At 41.2% G+C, this 16,955-nt stretch overlaps 1 protein-coding gene across 3 annotated transcripts in view; it reads left to right on the top strand.

The window, feature by feature from the left end:
• Positions 1-16,955, top strand: part of LOC121519000 (polypeptide N-acetylgalactosaminyltransferase 10-like) — a 105,556-nt gene that overhangs the window by 45,569 nt on the left and 43,032 nt on the right. The window lies entirely within an intron of this gene.

Genomic DNA, 16,955 nt, shown 5'->3' with positions numbered 1-16,955 from the left:
TGTTAATTAGTGCTCTCTGTCACGGTCCCTCGTTGAAGGATGTGTTTACCTCTCGTCTTGGCGGTAATGAGATGTTCCGCTCCCTCAGACTCATTTGGAGGTTAACACCCATCAGGGCTCGGAGACTGAACCCTCCCACCACTGCTCCTGAACAGAGCGGAGAGAACAATAGTACAACGATAATCCAGTACATTTTAAAGTGAAGAAAAGTTCATTTCAAGTCTAGTTTTTATTTTTAATCTATTTTACACTGTGAAAAAAAAATCTACAAAGAAATGCCAATTAGATAAAAATATGTAAGGTTAAATTTCAACAGTATTCCTGGCCACCATTAAGCCAAAAGAACACTCATAGAAACTCAGAGAAAAGGTGAAACATAGTAGAAGAGGTCCAGCCACTTGCTAGTAGTCTCACAATTAGTGAAATGGGGATCACCTGAGTACAGTGAATGTGTCTGAGGTAATTGTAGTATAAAGACACCTTAGTCTGAAGGGTCCAGTCACTGGCGACCTAGTATTCCTGGCTACCATTACACTGTGAAGACAAAAGAACACTCCAAGCAACTCAGAGAAAACGTTATTGAAAAAAAAATCCAAGGCACTGAACATAGAACCAGCGTTCAGTTAAATCTATCATCAAGAAATGGAAGGAATATGTCACATGTGTAAATCTGCCTGGATCAGGTCCTCCTCACAAGCTGAGTAAGCGTGCAAGAAGGAGATGAATGAGAGAGGCCACCACGTCGAGATGGGAGAAACTCTGCAGACAACAACTGTTGCCCAGGTTCTTCACTAGTCAAAGCTTTGTGGGAGAGTGGCAAAGAGAGAGCCACTGTTGAAGGAAACTCAGATTCAATCTGGACTAGAGTTCACCAGAGGACATGTAAGAGACTCCATGATTAAGTGTGAGAAAATTTTTTTGGTCTGATGAGACCAAAATGGAGCTTTCTGGCCATCAGACAACATGCTATGGCATATTAAACACTGCGTATCTTCACAAACACACCATCCCCACTATGAGGCACAGTGGTGGCAGCATCATGCCGTTGGGATGCTTCTAAGCAGCTTGCCCTGGAAGGCTTGGAAAGGTAGAGGGTAGATAGAGATTATGATTTATGGCTGGACTTGTAAAGGGACGTTCATACCTGAACCCTGTGCAAACTGACAGAGCTTGAGCAGATTTGTAAAGACGAATGGAGTAAAATTAGTGCCTAGATGTGCAAGTCTGTGTGAAGACATTTTGATACTGAAGAGGTTTTTTTAATCAAAAATGCCTAATCAGATTTACAATGATTGGTTTATAAAACCAATAAAAGGCTAAATATCCGAGGGGTGAATATTTTTTTTAGGGCACTCCTGTCAATATGTATCAAATTGAACCATAACCATCACCCTGTCTCTGCTGCTTACACTGTGCTCTGCATGTTGATGTTGTGTTTCATGAACCCAGGCGTGAACCTGGGCTTGCTCTTGGCTCTGTTTGTCTTCAGGATGGATGGGAGAACATTACACATCTACAGGGAGGAGGTTTAACCTCTGCAGGCTGTCTGCTCTCACTGCCATTGTCCTTTGATAAGAAATGAGTCCAGCTTTAATTAATGCTTAAGAGACATGCAGACAAAGTGAACTTCAATAGTTCTGGTCCCTGGTGGATCAGATGCTGATACACTGTTGGAGAGAATAATCCTGTGCAGAATACAACCGATCAATCCTTAGCATTGAACCCTGGCATAATAAGGAGAAGAGAGTGGAGGTGAAATAAAGGAAAATCCTTGAAAGTGTTGACTTTATCTACCAAAATAAACCATCATTACTGTATATTTCATTTGCATAGAATATAAAAATCAATCTGTGTAAACCATTAGCATCCCAGCCCTTTTGACAAATGCACTTCTCATTACATGTGCAGACATGCAGTGAGAAATCCTCCCACTAAGTTCTGCTGATGCTGAGTTTCCTCTCCTCTCTTCACTGCCTCACAGTCTGAAGTCATACTAATGCCCTGTACTATTTTTAACACAATCCAAAACAGACAGGGTTCTGTCTCCGGACCTTTGCTGTTTTCATGCAGTTTACACTTCTTGACTGTGTAAACTATAAAAGCTGTGTGCATGGCTTTCCTCCTGTCGAAAGTCAGATAAATCAGAGGTTCTTGTCTCTTCTCCCTGACTTGTCATTCCAGAGGTAAAGAGATGCCTTTGTTTACATTCTGCACCACAGACTTAAGACTTTAGATCAAACATGAACTGGTGACCGCTGTTCTGAGGGATGCAAGAAATGACTATTTTAATAGGCGCTGTTTATTGGGCCAATTAGTTGAATTCTCAGATATCATTTTATTTCAAAAGGACTGTTACTGAGGTAAAACTGCATGAAAAATCTAAATATGAGCAACATTTTGTCTTGACCTTCACCCTCTGAGCCTGGTGTTGTCTTATACAACAAGAAGAGTCATGTGTTTTTCAAAGTTAAATAACTTTTAAACAATCATAGCCACTTGTTTTTCCCTCTGAAAGCTCTGTGTTGTGTCTTTCTAATGATGCTATCCATGCTTCCTTAGCTCTTACACAAGGTTTTCTAGTGGGCCGGACCCAGGCTGACTTTCAGGGGTCTCTACAGATTAAATTCACCCAAAAGGTAACACGGCCAAAAAGTTCCAAAAAGTGGAGAAATTTGCTTAAAGCAGCAAAAACTGATTAAATGTTGGTAGAAAGTGGAAAACAAGGACAAAAAGCAACATGCATGGTTTAAAAGGAGCAAAAATTGGTTAAAAGTTGCAAAAAAGAAGTGGCAACAATGAGTAAAAAAGGTGTTGAAAAAGGTTAAAAAGATGCATTTTTAAATATATTTAACATCTGAACCTAATGATAAGTCAACACACTTTTCAGCTCCAAAATGAAGTAACTGTTAGCCAGGATGAATGCACCAATGCTACTGATCCAACACACATGCAATAATATCATAAATAAAGCACAGCTAGGGAGGGTCCATTCTCTGAGTTTGTCAGGGGCCCATTCTCTGGGTTTGAACCATTCTTTAAGTTTGTCAGGGACCCATTCTTTGGGTTGGACCTATTCTCTGCCTTTTTCAATGGTCCATTCTCTGGGTTTGACCCACTCTCTGGGTTCGTCAGGGGCCCATTCTCTGGGTTTTTCAAGGTACCATTCTCTGGGTTTGATCCATTCTCTGTGTTGACCCATTCACTGGGTTTGTCAGGGGCCCATTCTCTGGGTTTGTCAGGGGCCCAGCCAGTTCTATGGGTGGGCCTGGCTCTGTGTAATTTGAGGATTCACAAACATGGTGAAGTCATGCTGAAGAAATCAGGATTACAGCACCAGGAATAGCAGCTGATTGATTGTGTTCCTTGTCCCTTTGACTGCAGACTCACCTATGAAGATGTCATGAACACCATTAATAACTCATGAATCCTGATGGTTCAAACACCTTCGTTTATGTGTTATTTAATTCCTGAAGTCAGGCATGAGCTACTGTTCGTACATTTGTTCTGCTGATTTTTCATCAAATATTTCTGAATGATTTCATGTCAGTTTCTAGACCTTTAACTAAAGTATTTCTGAAAAAGTTAGTTGAATGTTGAATCTTCTTAAAACTGTGTAGAAAAGGTTAAAAAAAAGCCTTTCTTTCTAAGAACAGTCTGTGGTTTAGGCCCGTTCTCTTCAGTTTCTGTCTTTTTGTCAGTTTCCTTCTTTCTGTGTCACAGCAAGCTGCTGACGACAAATACTATTAGCTAGTTGGCAGTGATGTTGAAGAGGTATCATAGCAACAAGAGCCCTGGAGGTGCAGTGAGAAGACTGGCTGTGAGAGTAACCTCTCGCTCTTTCATTTACCGAGCCATTCATCCTATGTATTCGTACCCGTGGCTCTTTTATATGAAAATGCTGCAGGAGTTTACTTCAATGTATTTCTATAGGAGCTGGGTTGTTTTCACAGCATGGCAAACAGCAGAGCTGAGCTGGCTGACACAGTGAGAAAGCTAGATAAATCTGTTTACCTCCATGACACGTTGGAGGTGTGCTGGCGACAAACAACAGTGAAAGTCTGCAGCCTACAGCCATTTTTGTGGCTCTGTGGATGTACTGTAACTTCCTGCTATATTTTAAACTGATCCACTTGACAAAATGTATAGAAAATGTCCAGATGCAGATGTTTAGACCTTTTCTTATTGAGCCTTTGCACTGCTTATAAAGTTTACATGTAGAATTTCCTAAAATTTCTCTGTACGTTCCCCTAAGACTTGCCAGTGGAAAGCTTTTCCTGCCAAGAAAGTTTTGGCTTCATGAGCTGTATCTGTTGACAGGATTTATTGGCCTGTGTACCCAGAAGAGATCCAGAAATAAGGATGTATGTTCTTTATCTTCCACAGTGCACAGATTGCTACCTGGAGCACCTTCTGTCTTTCTGCTTGACCTACGTCTCACCTTCACTGTATGCACTTGTAATATCCTGCCTGCTATAACCTTAAAAAGAGGTTTTTATGATTGTGTTGTATCTAAGCGGTGTTGAGCAAGGCAGCCCACACTGGAGCACAAAAACTGCAGTTCCTCAAGTATCCACTTGGGTCTTGCTCCAAAAGCCATCCGAGTTACACACAATACTGTGAAAAAGTAGAACAGATTAGAAGCAAAATAGCTGACATTTATCGGTCTGGAAAGGGTTGCAAAAACATTTCAAAGGCCATGCCAAACATGGCGAGAGCCATTATCCACAAATGGAGAAAACTTGGAAAAGTGGTGAACCTTCCCAGGAGTGGCCATTCTACCAAAAGTGACTCCAAGAGTGCATTGACTACACAACCAGGGGGTCACAAAAGAACCCAGAACAACATCTAAAGACCTGAAGGCCTCACTTGACTCAGGTCAGAGTTCATGATTCAACAATCATGAAATCATGGGGCAAAAATGGCATCATGGGAGAGTTTCAAGATCAAAACCACTGCTGACCAAAAAGAACACAAAGGCTTGTCTTACATTGGACTTAGGGCTGATTCCACTTCTACCCCTTAACCCTTCCCCTTTGTCTACCCCTTCTTCTTCCCCCTTGAGAAAGAGTGGTGAGGGGTAGGGGTGAACACCTTCCCGTAAGAAATGAGACACCACTGGATTGCTGCTCATCATTGCTGATAAACTGCTGCGTCATCAGAGTTGACAATAACGCCTTGACCATCTCATTCATACTATGGATCTCCGTGTTGATCTTCCCCATTTATTTATACAGTTAATAGCCTTGTTTACACATGTGCATACGTAAATACAATAAACTCCCATTCCTAGTAGTTAAAGATTGGATATCACAACGGTTGTATTTTTAATAATCAATGCCGAAAATATTTTTACATTTATGCATCTCCTTCTCAGTCCTTTGTGCCATTTCACGAGTGAACGCAATGCATGGTGGGAATTTCATCATACCTCTTTCAAGTGTGATTCAGAAAAATCTTTATTTCGAGAGCTATGTAGCCCTAGCCCTTGATTCACCTGATGTGAATGCACAAAACCAATGAGAGGGCTAAGATAAGGGCTAAGGCAGGAGTGTGAAACTCAATCACAGCAGGGGCCAGATTCTAGATTCTGGTCTAACCTGATGGCCTAACAGGGTCACCTTTTTAAACTGTCAACCTCATTTCACCACTAATAAAATATGAAAAAACTAAGCACTGATAAATGATTTTGACATTTAAAAAGTTAAAAAGATGATTTTAAAGGCTCACAGTCTGAAAAAAAGTAAATTTGTTAGTTCAAAAAGGTCATAACATGAAATTGAAGTTGAATTTTTATTTTTTTTTAATGGCAAACATATCAGAAAGAAAAACAAAAACTAACACTAACACTAAAAGCTCTTTGACCAAAGACAGAGCGAGTGCGAGGAATGTCATACATGGTGAGTCCATGAGAACGAAGATTAAAGTTACTGACAGCTTTTGGAGTCAGTAAAGTACAAAGATAAGAAGGTAATTCATGTAAAATAGCCTTATAAAGAAAGCTATACCAATGTTTCATCCTTCTGTTGTATAAAGACGACCAACCAAGTTTCTCATATAAAACACAATGATGGGTCTGAAAACCCAGATCAGTGATAAATCACAAGGCAGCCTTGAGTTTGACACCTGTGGGCTAAGGGGTAGAAATGGGATTGACCCTAAGAACATCTTGATGAGACTTTTGGGAAAATATTCTGTGCACTGATGAGAAAAAGTTGAATGTTGTGCATTTTATCTAAAGAACAACATACCAGCAGTCAAACATGGTGGTAGTGTCATGGTCTGATTTGCTGCTTCAGGACCTGGACAACTTGCTGTGATTGATGGAATCATAAATTCTGCTCTCTAGTAAAAAATCCTAAAGGAGAATGTCCGGCCATCAGTACGTGACCTCAAGCTCAAGCACACCTAAGTTATGGAGCAGGACCATGATCCCAAACACAGTGGGCCGACATTCCTCCACAGTGAGACTCACTGCAAATGCTTGCTTCCAGTTGTTGCTGCCGAGGGGGGAACGACCAGTTATTTGTTTTGGCAAGTGATTTGTTCCCCTTGTTTCCACATGAATTCTCTGTCTACCACCAGTTTGGTTTATCTTGCCAAACACAATCCCTACATTTAGTTTTGTAGTTTTGGACCATACCAGAGACTTTCCCGGCACTGATATTCAAAAAGAATCTTATTTGGAGTATCCTGTTTCTTCTGAAATTCATGAACCAGGTTATGCAAAGTTCAGATCATGTACTTATTACAGCTGGTCTTTATCCTGAATGTACTAGTGTGTTGCTCTTTTTTGTTCACTCATAGTTGAGCAATCTGGCTCTATATTTATCTTCTGTTCTCTTCTTTCTGCCTTTTCCTTTCCTTGGCAGTGATTAGATTCCCTAAAGTATCCTCTTTTAGTTTGATGAGATTTTGAGATTGTCTCATTTTGCTCATTTGGTATAATCAGATTTGAATGCTGATTTTCTTGGCTTTTCTTTAACTGTTTATCACTAAAGAGAAGGATTTCATGAGATTACCTCCTGCTGTCAAAGAACAGCGGGGAGTCAGGCGGCGACGTCTTCATTTTCTTTTTATTCTCTTAATTTCCACTCAGCGGCAGATTGCAGATTTTGCACCAGAGCTTCTCCCTGCCACAGCCATGTCCTTGCAGGTTTGCAGCAGAGTAGATAATGCAGTTTTTCATTACCTACGCTCCTCGAGCATTTTACACTTTCCTCTTTAATTACAGGTTACAGTTGAAGTCATTTCTCCACGTCAGAGTGGGCTGACCTCCACCATTTACACTCTGGTTCTGTGTTTACTTCTCTCCCCCACACACTATTACCAAGAACTTATCTCAAATATGGCTAAAGGCAGTGGAATAACTGTAAAATAAGCACAAATAACACATCTTTGCTCATATTTTTTTTAAATGTAAGTATTTAGTGAAGTCCTGATGACCATGTCAGGAGAGAATGACCTCATGCATCATTCGGCTTGTTTTCTACATTTGTCCCTCACTTTGCTCGTCTCCCCTTGTTTGCTTTGTCGCCACATCTGACCAGCCAGCAGCTCTGATTTACAGCCAGCAGCTCAAGCATGACGCTGAGCTACAGACAGTGAGCAAGTGCTGCTATCAGAGCTGACAACGGCTCTTTTATATCTCCCCATCTCCACTCTTTCATCCCTTCTGTCTTCCTTTCTAAACTGGCCTTTCAAAGATGTCAAATGTCTTAATCCAACCCTCCATGTGTCTCTGAATGGACCAATCGGAGAGTTCCCTCCATCTGATGATAAAAGGGGAAGAATATTTGTATCCAAAACATTTAAAATCAGAGCTGTTAAACTATTTCAATCCTGATCAATCTCTGAATTTGGCCTGTGACTCTGGATCAATCTCGTTTTGAATTGCAAGTTTTACAAAGTCCAGAAAGACATTGTAGAGCACTTCTCACTGATGTATTGAGCCCTGAGTCTGTGTGGATAGGTCTCAATCAGGCTTACACATCTGGACACTTAAATTTTACACCATTCTTAATTAATAAACTGCTCAAGCTCTGTCAGGTTGCACTTAGCTCTGGCATGAACAGCCCTTTCAAGTCCAGTCGCTAACTATATGTTGGATTGAGGTCTGGGCTTTGACTCAGCCTCTCCAGAACTTCTGTGCAGCTTCTGCTGATTGCTTCAGAACATTGTCCTGAATCTGTCTTCTTCCAAGCTGTAGTTCAGACCGCTTTATTTTGCCACACTCATATCCTTACAAACCTTCCAGGGCTGACTGCCAAGAAACATCCCCATAGCATGATGCTGCCACCACTGTGTTACACAGAGGGGATGGTGTGTTTGTGGTGATGTGTAGTGTTTGGCATCTTGTCTGATGGCCTAAAAGCTCAATTTTGGTCTCATCAGACCAAAGAACGTTCTTCAAATTGGCCATTGGAGAGTCCCACATGCCCTTTGGTGAGCTCTAGTCCAGATTTAGGGTGCTTTCACATTAGGCCTAACTGCGCCGCAGCGCAATTCCTCCCCCTCCACCTGCCTTTGCTTGCTTGCTTTCACACTAGCAACACTTGCGTATTTACTCAGTCTGAAACAGCAGGTGGCAGTATGCACGTAGCTGGTTTACAACCCTGCCAAGGAGAAGAAAGAAGAAGAAGCTACCATGGCAACCACTGGGGTCATGCTCTGAGTGAAGATTGTTTTTGTTTTGACCCAGCAAAAAGTCCATCATGCAGCCATGGATGATTTAAAATCACTTATAAGATGCCAGCAACATGGCTCAGAGGATTAAATGGGCTCGCGCTGCACAGATAAAGCTGGTTTTTAAGGTGACAGGAGACTTTTATTGCCTTTGCATCTCATCTCACTGACTCCAACTTGTGTTCATCTGTAAGGTGAGTCACAACAGACCGTTTATTGACTGGATTCTAATGATTTCCACCCTTTCTAGAGCAAAAACGTAACCAAACTGCCAAACAAACTGTGGAAAGAAGTTAAGTTTTTATGATGACGTCATAAAGCTGATACGGTCCTCTGTCCTGTATCCAGTCGGGTTGCATTCACATCTCATCGTAACCGAGCCAGAGTCCACTTGAATTGCACCCGAGACCACCTCCCCAAGTGGGCCCGGGCCCAGTGCCCAGGTGCAGTTTGTTTGCATTCACACTACCAAAATAAACCGGACTTTGGGCTCAAGTGCACTCGGATCTGGGACCGGGCCCCTAATGTGAAAGCACCCTCAGTTTTCTTTAACAGTGTCTGTCTCTTTGCCATTCTCCCATAAAGCCTTGACTCTCCCATTTTAGCTGCTGAAGCTTGGAACTCCTTCAGAGTAGTCATAGGTGTCTTGGTGGACTCTCACTAGTCCCCTTCTTGCACGCTCACTCAGTTTGTGAGGACGGCCTGATCTAGGCAGACGTGTCATATTCCTTCCATATCTCGATGATAGATTTGACAGAACTCTGAGGGATGTTTCGTGATTAGATGGGGTAAGGATACCTGTCTTAAACTTTTCAATAACCTCTTCTCTGAGTTTCTTGGAGTGTCCTTTTGTCTTCATGGTGTAATGGTTGCCAGGAATACTGACTAACCAGTGACTGGACCTTCCAGACATACTACAATCACTTCAGACACATTCACTGACCTCAGGTGATCCCCATTTCACTAGTTTTGAGACTGTAGCACCAACTGGCTGGACCTCTGTTGGAGAAGGTCGGTCACTCTAAAGGGGGTGACTATTTATGCAGTCGCTTATTTTACCTAACATGTTTCAATTGAATTGACTTTTCTGTGTAGAGATCTGTTTTTACTTTGACATCATAAAGGTTTAGCTGTCAAGAAAGCAAAATTCTATTGATCATGATTGGTTTATAAAATCAGTATAAAAGGGGGTGGAAACTTTTTATAGGCACTGTATGTTACCTTCATAGCTTGCACCATTTTAGGAAGATGGGGTTAACATCTTGAAACAGGATGCATTTTTACTAAAGCAACAAAAAATCAAATATTCATATCAATATTCAATATTTAAACAGCAGCAAAGATCACAAATTTAAAAATAAAGATCCAAGTACAGCACGCTACAACACCAAGGGTTAGCCTGGATTAAATATATGCCTGAGCATGAACATCGCCACATAACTGACCATGACTCCACTTTTTTGTCCCTTACCATAACCTCATCATCTCTTTATATGCTCCTGAGAATGTAGCAATGCCCCTCGTCAGTTTAAGGACGGTCATGCTGGGTAAATGGTTGCATATGTGTCTGGCAGCTTAGTGTTGGTGGATGAGCGTGAGCAATGAATTCTGCTGGTGAGGCCCGAAGTCATTTCACGGATTTATGGCCAGACGGAGCTGGAAAAGTATCTGTAACTTGTAACACAGAAACAGAGAAGAACTGAGAGCTGCCTCCTTCGTGTCCTCGCCTTGTATGTTTGATTGAATCTGCTGTTTTTCTGGGTTCACATCTACACAGCTCACATATCTGTGGACAGTTACAGTAGGACTCAGATCATCAAACCTCAACCTTGTTCGAAATCTCACAAGAATACAGATTCGCTTTTCGGTCAGGGCCTTTATGTGTGGAGTTTGCATGTTCTCCCCGTGCACGCATGGGTTCTCTCCGGGTTCCTTCCACCACCAAAAACATGCTCGTTAGGTTAATTGGTGACTCTAAATTGGCAGTAAGTGTGAATGTGAGCGTGCCTGGTTGTCTGTCTCGATATGTCAGCCCTGCCATTTGACTGGCGACCAGTTCAGGGTGTACCCAATGACAGCTGGGATAGGCTCCAGCCCCCCGTGACCCCCGATGGGATAAGCAGTGTAGAAAATGGATGGATGGATGGATCTTAAACTGCTACCTTAGGATGAAGAAGCTGCTAAAGTTGATCATGTCTGCTGATAAATGCATTGCTACAGTGCTAGAATCATAGTGTGTGGATCAACTGAATGTTGCTGACTTTGAATTCCATTTTTTGTGCTGCAAACAAAGCTGCCTTCTCTTAAAGAAACTGATTGAAAGAGCATTTTTCTAAGAAGCAAGGACATGTATTCTAGAAAGAACCAAAACTCTTTGTAGTATCTCTTCAATGTGTTAGAATGTTCTTTTGTCTTTTCTTTACATACCAACACAATGTCTCTCCATCCTTAGATGCCAAGGACCCTTAAGCATCTGTTTACCTCCTCTCTAGCATGACGTGGGGGTTTAAGTCATGACATCCTGCAGTTTTTGTTTGCCACATGGGCCAAATTCAATCTCCTGGATAAAAGCTGCTTTATTGCACACTAGGCTGGAGTCAGAGTAGAAGGTAAATATGTGGATGGATCCTGGCTGTCATGTGTGCCTGATGTGGATTCGAGGCATTGGGGCAGCACATCATCAAACATTTATGCAACACTGATGTGAGATGCAGTTTACACAAGACTGGTAGAGGAGACGTAGAGGAAGAGGAGTTTTGACAAATAACAACAGCAGAGACAACAACGGCTGTAAGTTTTAAAGAGAAACTGATAACCAAGTCCACAATACTCTACAATGCCTTTTATCAATTATGACACAAGCCTTTGTGTTGTTTTTGGCCAGCAGTAGTTTTGGCCTTGGAGATCTCCCATGAATGCAGTTGTTGCCCATACAGTCTCTTTCTTATTGTTGAATCATGAACTCTGACCTTAGCCGAGTCAAGTGAAACCTTTGGGTCTTTAGATGTTCTTCTGGGTTCTTTTGTGACCCCCTGGTTGAGTCATTGATGTGGTCTTGGAGTCACTTTTGTAGGCCGGACACTCCTGAGAAGGTTCATCACTGTTCCAAGTTCTCTCCATTTGTGGATAATGGCTCTTATCAGGGTTGGCTGGAGACCCAAAGCCTTTAAAAAGGCTTTAAACCCTTTCAAGACTAATAGATGTCAGCGACTTTGTTTCTCATCTGTTCTTGAATATCTTCAGATTCCACCATGATGTGTTGCTTTTTGAAATCTTTTAGCCTACTGAAGGGATTTCTGGATTCAGCAGGTCTGGAAATAATCAGGCCTGGATGTGGCTGGTGAGATTTTACTCGCCTTTCCAAATAATGTGGTTAATGACAGTTAATTCATGATTTAACATGGGAGAGGAATTACTTTTTCACCCAGGGACACAGAGGTTTGGATGGCTTTTTTCCCCTTGATAAATTAATTCATCATTTAAAAACTGCATTTGTATTTACCCAGGTCATCTTTGCCTAATATAAAAGTTTGTTTGATGATCTGAAACATTTAAATGTGACAAACGTGCAAAAAAATAAAAGACATCGGAAAGGGGCAAATATTTTTGACACAGCATTACGCATACGTGAATGCAAGGTTCAACAGCAACTAATATCTCTGGCCTAACACTCTTACCATTTGATTCATGTTGGCTAATGATTGCATGTTTTCAAAAATAAATTACAATGTGTTGCTAATACATTATTTAGTGCTGTCAAATGATTTTAACACTAGAGATGGTGTCTATATTCTAAAACTGCCAGTGGATAAAATGGACCCATTACTAGAATGAATTAATTTTTCTATTGAGTGCTGATCAAAGGCAGTTATTTATTTATAACCAATAACAAAGCTTTCTGAAATTTGCCTGCAGCAACCTGTGCTTTGTCTTCTGAAACTAGTGGTTGTGTTGCAGTGACTTCCAGTTTTCTTTCACTGGTTTGAATTGGTTTTGCAGGTTCTTGGATTCCAGTCATAGTTGTTTGCATTTGTGTTTCTGATAATGCCAAGTGTTTTGATAATGCAATACTCCCATCCACTATACCCCAACACTGCAGACTTGCTTTGGTTCTTCACTGGAAACAAACTTTCACCTCTTGGTCCCCCTGCCAGGGTAGAGCTAGCATAGCATAAGAAGCATCTCAGCTGGTGTCACACTGCTCTGGCGCCACACTAACTTGTCACGCCAGATGGATTTGTTTCATGCATCCATCTGGTAAACCTTCCATAGATGGTGTTTGGGAAAGGGCAGAGTTCCTCGGAGTGAGAAACACTTGGCGGACGATTGGATGAATGTTCTGTCTGTCACATTTTTACGGGCCAATCAGAGCAACAAAACATGTAATGTACTGAGGAGTAAACCCCGTAGAGAACTGCATAACATGAACCATGGCGACTGTAGACTTTTGTTTTTGAAAAAGAAAACAACTCTCTGCTGTTCCTTGTTCATCTTTTAATGAAGAAATGTCATCAAGTTCTGATAAAACTGTCACTTTAGCAGCATACACGCTAATCTCTTCCACCATAATTGCACCGGCCTCTTATTGCTGCTTGCTTATGCCGCGATTTTACCGTACTCGAAGGTAGTGCCCCTCGAGGCTGATTGGTCCTGTCACTTTCTGGGCCAAAACGGTTCAGATGGGAGCTTTGCAAGATGGATTTGCCAGAAGGAAACATGGAAACGGGCAAATCCATCTGCTTCACAAGGTTAGCGCCATACAAGTTGCACAAAAAAGCGTCCCACCTCTTATTTGCAAATAAGCACAGAAACAAACACAGTGTGGTTAGATAACCATGACTTTTTCCACCTTTTTCCACAGGTTAATAGTGACGATGCAAAGTGCAATGTGAAGTTGTGCAAATGTGCAATAACAGTGTATGAAAAGCAACCTAATAACCTGTTTAAATTTAATTACAAATAACCAAAATAAAAGCTTAGTTTTAACCTCTACACTCTGACAATTGTAGTCCAACAGTTTCCCATTCCTCCTGCTTATATCCTCTTCTTTTTATCCATATCTGTCTTTTTAGGGCTTTTTTGTTTGTTTTAATATCCATGCTCTGATTTCTTCAGTGGCACACCTCACCATCATCCCACCATGCAGAGGCTTTAAGACCCTTTCTGTCTCTGCCAGAGAATGATGTAGTGGCTCCTCTTTGCAGTATAAATTCAGATTTCTCCTTCGTTATAAGTGGAACTGACCTTTTTTTTTTTGTCTCCAAACTATTTCCTGATTATTGGCCTTCTGTTTTATGGTAATCAAATCAAAACAAGCACTAATATGATGGAGATCCACTCCCATTGTTCATAAATTATGGGCAGCCTATTTAAAGACACTCAATTTTGTCCCCAGTAGACTATAAATCATTGCTACAATGACCCACAGCAATCATGAGCTGCTTCAGTTGAAATAATAACGGAAGAAAACGAGCAGTCCAGCCTCTCTGACTATGATTGATGGTCAGATTTAGAGGAGAACTCGACTGCAGAGCCAGTACACAGACCCTTTTATTCTGTTCAGCTTTTATATAAATACTTCACTAGTGTTTGTCAATAACATTGATTTTAATTCATGTAATCACAGTCGGTAGCACAGCTTGTATTAAGTCAGTGGAACCGCAGCAGCACTCTGCACCATCAGCTTCTCTGTGATGGAGAGCTGCCATTCCCTGATTGATCATTCAATTACTTTCCTACTTTCTTCTTCCCGATGGGATCGGCTGAACAAATAGCTGCAATACTTCTCGTGGAGTAAGGAGTGACCTGCTTGACGTTGAGTGACTTTTGAAGTATTTCTAGTCAGATATGAGAGAGATTTGGTGGCTTGTCACCAGTGGTGTGGTATTGGGGAAATGTTTGAGGAAGAACATAAGGCAACACCTCAAACAGAACAGAAAAAGGAAAAATAAGTACATTGCATTAAGGACTAAAGTTAGAATTTTTGTAGTTATTGTTGCTGCACAATACAGCGAATAACAACCACTAAAGGTTTGGGGCACAGAAATCATCCAAAAAGCGTAGCATCAGTATTTTTTCAAATCTCCAGACATGTAAAAGACAGGATCTGTTTAAGACCCTGTAAAGTGAAAATAGATCTTTATTTAGGTTTGCTTTATGACAGGTCACTGTGTTATTATCCCCTAGGCCAAATTTCAGTCAGATAAAACATCTCTAGGTTACAGTGCAGACCTCCGCCATTAGCCCTATCTCCCAATAGAACAGGATCCTTTAAAAAATTCCTGAATCCAGACGGTGATCCAGATCACTCCTAAAATCTAATCTGTTCTTCCTAATGCCATGTCTGACATTTCCTGAAAATTTCATCAAAATCCACGCATAACTTTTTGAGTTATGTTGCTAACAAACTAACTAACAAACCCTGCCGATTACATAACCTCCTTGGCAGAGGTAACAACAGACTGTACTGAGATAGACTGCTCTGTGATTTTAGACTGTAGTGTTAGAGGGGTGGGGTCATTTCCCACTATGGGCTCATTACATCATAAGCCCACATATTGGCACCGCCCACATTAAACCCAGCCAGGAAAGAGGTGAAGAATTTTTTTAACAGTCTAAATCCAGGATTCAGTCACATGTAGATCTCAGTGTTTTCACATGTTTGCAGCAACCATATTCCGACATATCTAGAGTGTTAAGACAAAAAATTTGGTTTCACCTTACAGGGTCTTTCAAATCTCCAGACATGTAGAACACAGGATCTGTTCACTTCTGTTCTGTGAGCTTGACGTCAGAGAAATGAAGGCTATAAACACATATTTACTCATTTTCTCTGCTGGAATCCTTTGCTTTATTTTCAAACAGGTTTGTGCTTTACATTGGACAGTCTATTCTCATCTTTAGGCAGTTTTGTGGGTATCACTCTATGTGTATAAATGGCCATACTCCAACAGTGCTGTATAGACTTTGTTAATTCACCGACAGTTTCATTAATAATTTACTTGGTTTGGCTTCCTGAGAGAGCTGCTGTCAGCAGTATAGATCGACTTTGAGCGCTCTTATCAAGCCGAACCATCTGCATAATGGAGACGTGGCGAGAGGGAGTGGTGCTGATGAGGAGATAGGGGACGGTTGGTGTGATAGGCAGCGATGGAGGCGAGGATGCATGGAGAGAGAGAGGCTGAGCGAAGTTCAGCATGTTTTTATTCATGTCTGCGTGCTTCTGTTTGTGCATGTGGCTGAGGGTGGAGGGAGATAATGAGGTAATGGAGCTCAGTGGAGTGTGACGGGGAGACGAGCGAGGGAGCGATATGAAGAGGGGGTTGAGAGGGAGACAGACGAGGGAGGACAAAAGGAGCTAATTAAGTGTTGCCATTTAGAGATGTTGAGCCATCAGCGGGAGCTGATCGATTCGAACGTCTCTCTGAAGCCGAGACGACCGGATGAGGCACATTTATTGTGAGAGGACACAGTAAAGATCACACACTGTAGCTCTGGTAACATTTTTATTGGCCTCTGAATTAAGTTATAACCCTGAAAATGTTGTGTGCAGCTTCATTGAAAGGCACTTAGCAATTTGTGTCTGGTCTGGCATTCGCTGCACATGAAGTAATGGTTATCTCTATTAGGACGATTTTTTTGTTCTTTTCAATTTGTCCACAATAAAAGTCCCTGTGAAAAGCTTGCAGAATCATTAAAAAGCTTTTAATAGGAGGAACAAGACTGAATTTGAATTTATAAAATATTTGCTGGTCTGTCGGGAAGAGGAGAGTTGGGTACGAGAATATTTAATTTCCAATGTCCACTTTCCTCTCTTTACAGCTCTTCATATGATATATTCAAAGACATTAGTTTAGTTGTAAACAGAGGTGGAAAGTTACTTAAACCTCTACTCAAATTACTGTATTTGAACAGTTTTTTGGGGGTACTTGTACTTTGAGAGTACATTTTGAAATCTGTACTCAGTACATTTTAACCAGAGCAACTTTACTTTTTTTCTGGAGTACAACGTAGGGCTGGGCAATTAATCACAAATTAGATTAAATCACATTTCCAATTTACGAATCACAGAAGTTGCAATATTCCTTTAACTTGAAATATATCAAAATGGCAGTTCAATACATTTATTTTTTGCAGCGGCAGAGATTTTATGCACATTATACGATAATTCAAGTGTCAATTCTTTTTTAATGTTTTACAAGAATCCTCTTTTTCGAGTTTCATGTGTTTTTGTTTTGGGCTGGCCACACACTACAGGATTTTAAGCCCGATTC

Source organism: Cheilinus undulatus, linkage group 12, assembly GCF_018320785.1.
Source record: "Cheilinus undulatus linkage group 12, ASM1832078v1, whole genome shotgun sequence".
Lineage (NCBI taxonomy): Eukaryota > Metazoa > Chordata > Actinopteri > Labriformes > Labridae > Cheilinus > Cheilinus undulatus.
The sequence above is the reverse complement of the archived record's forward strand: the minus strand, read 5'-3'. Positions and strand labels throughout refer to the sequence as shown.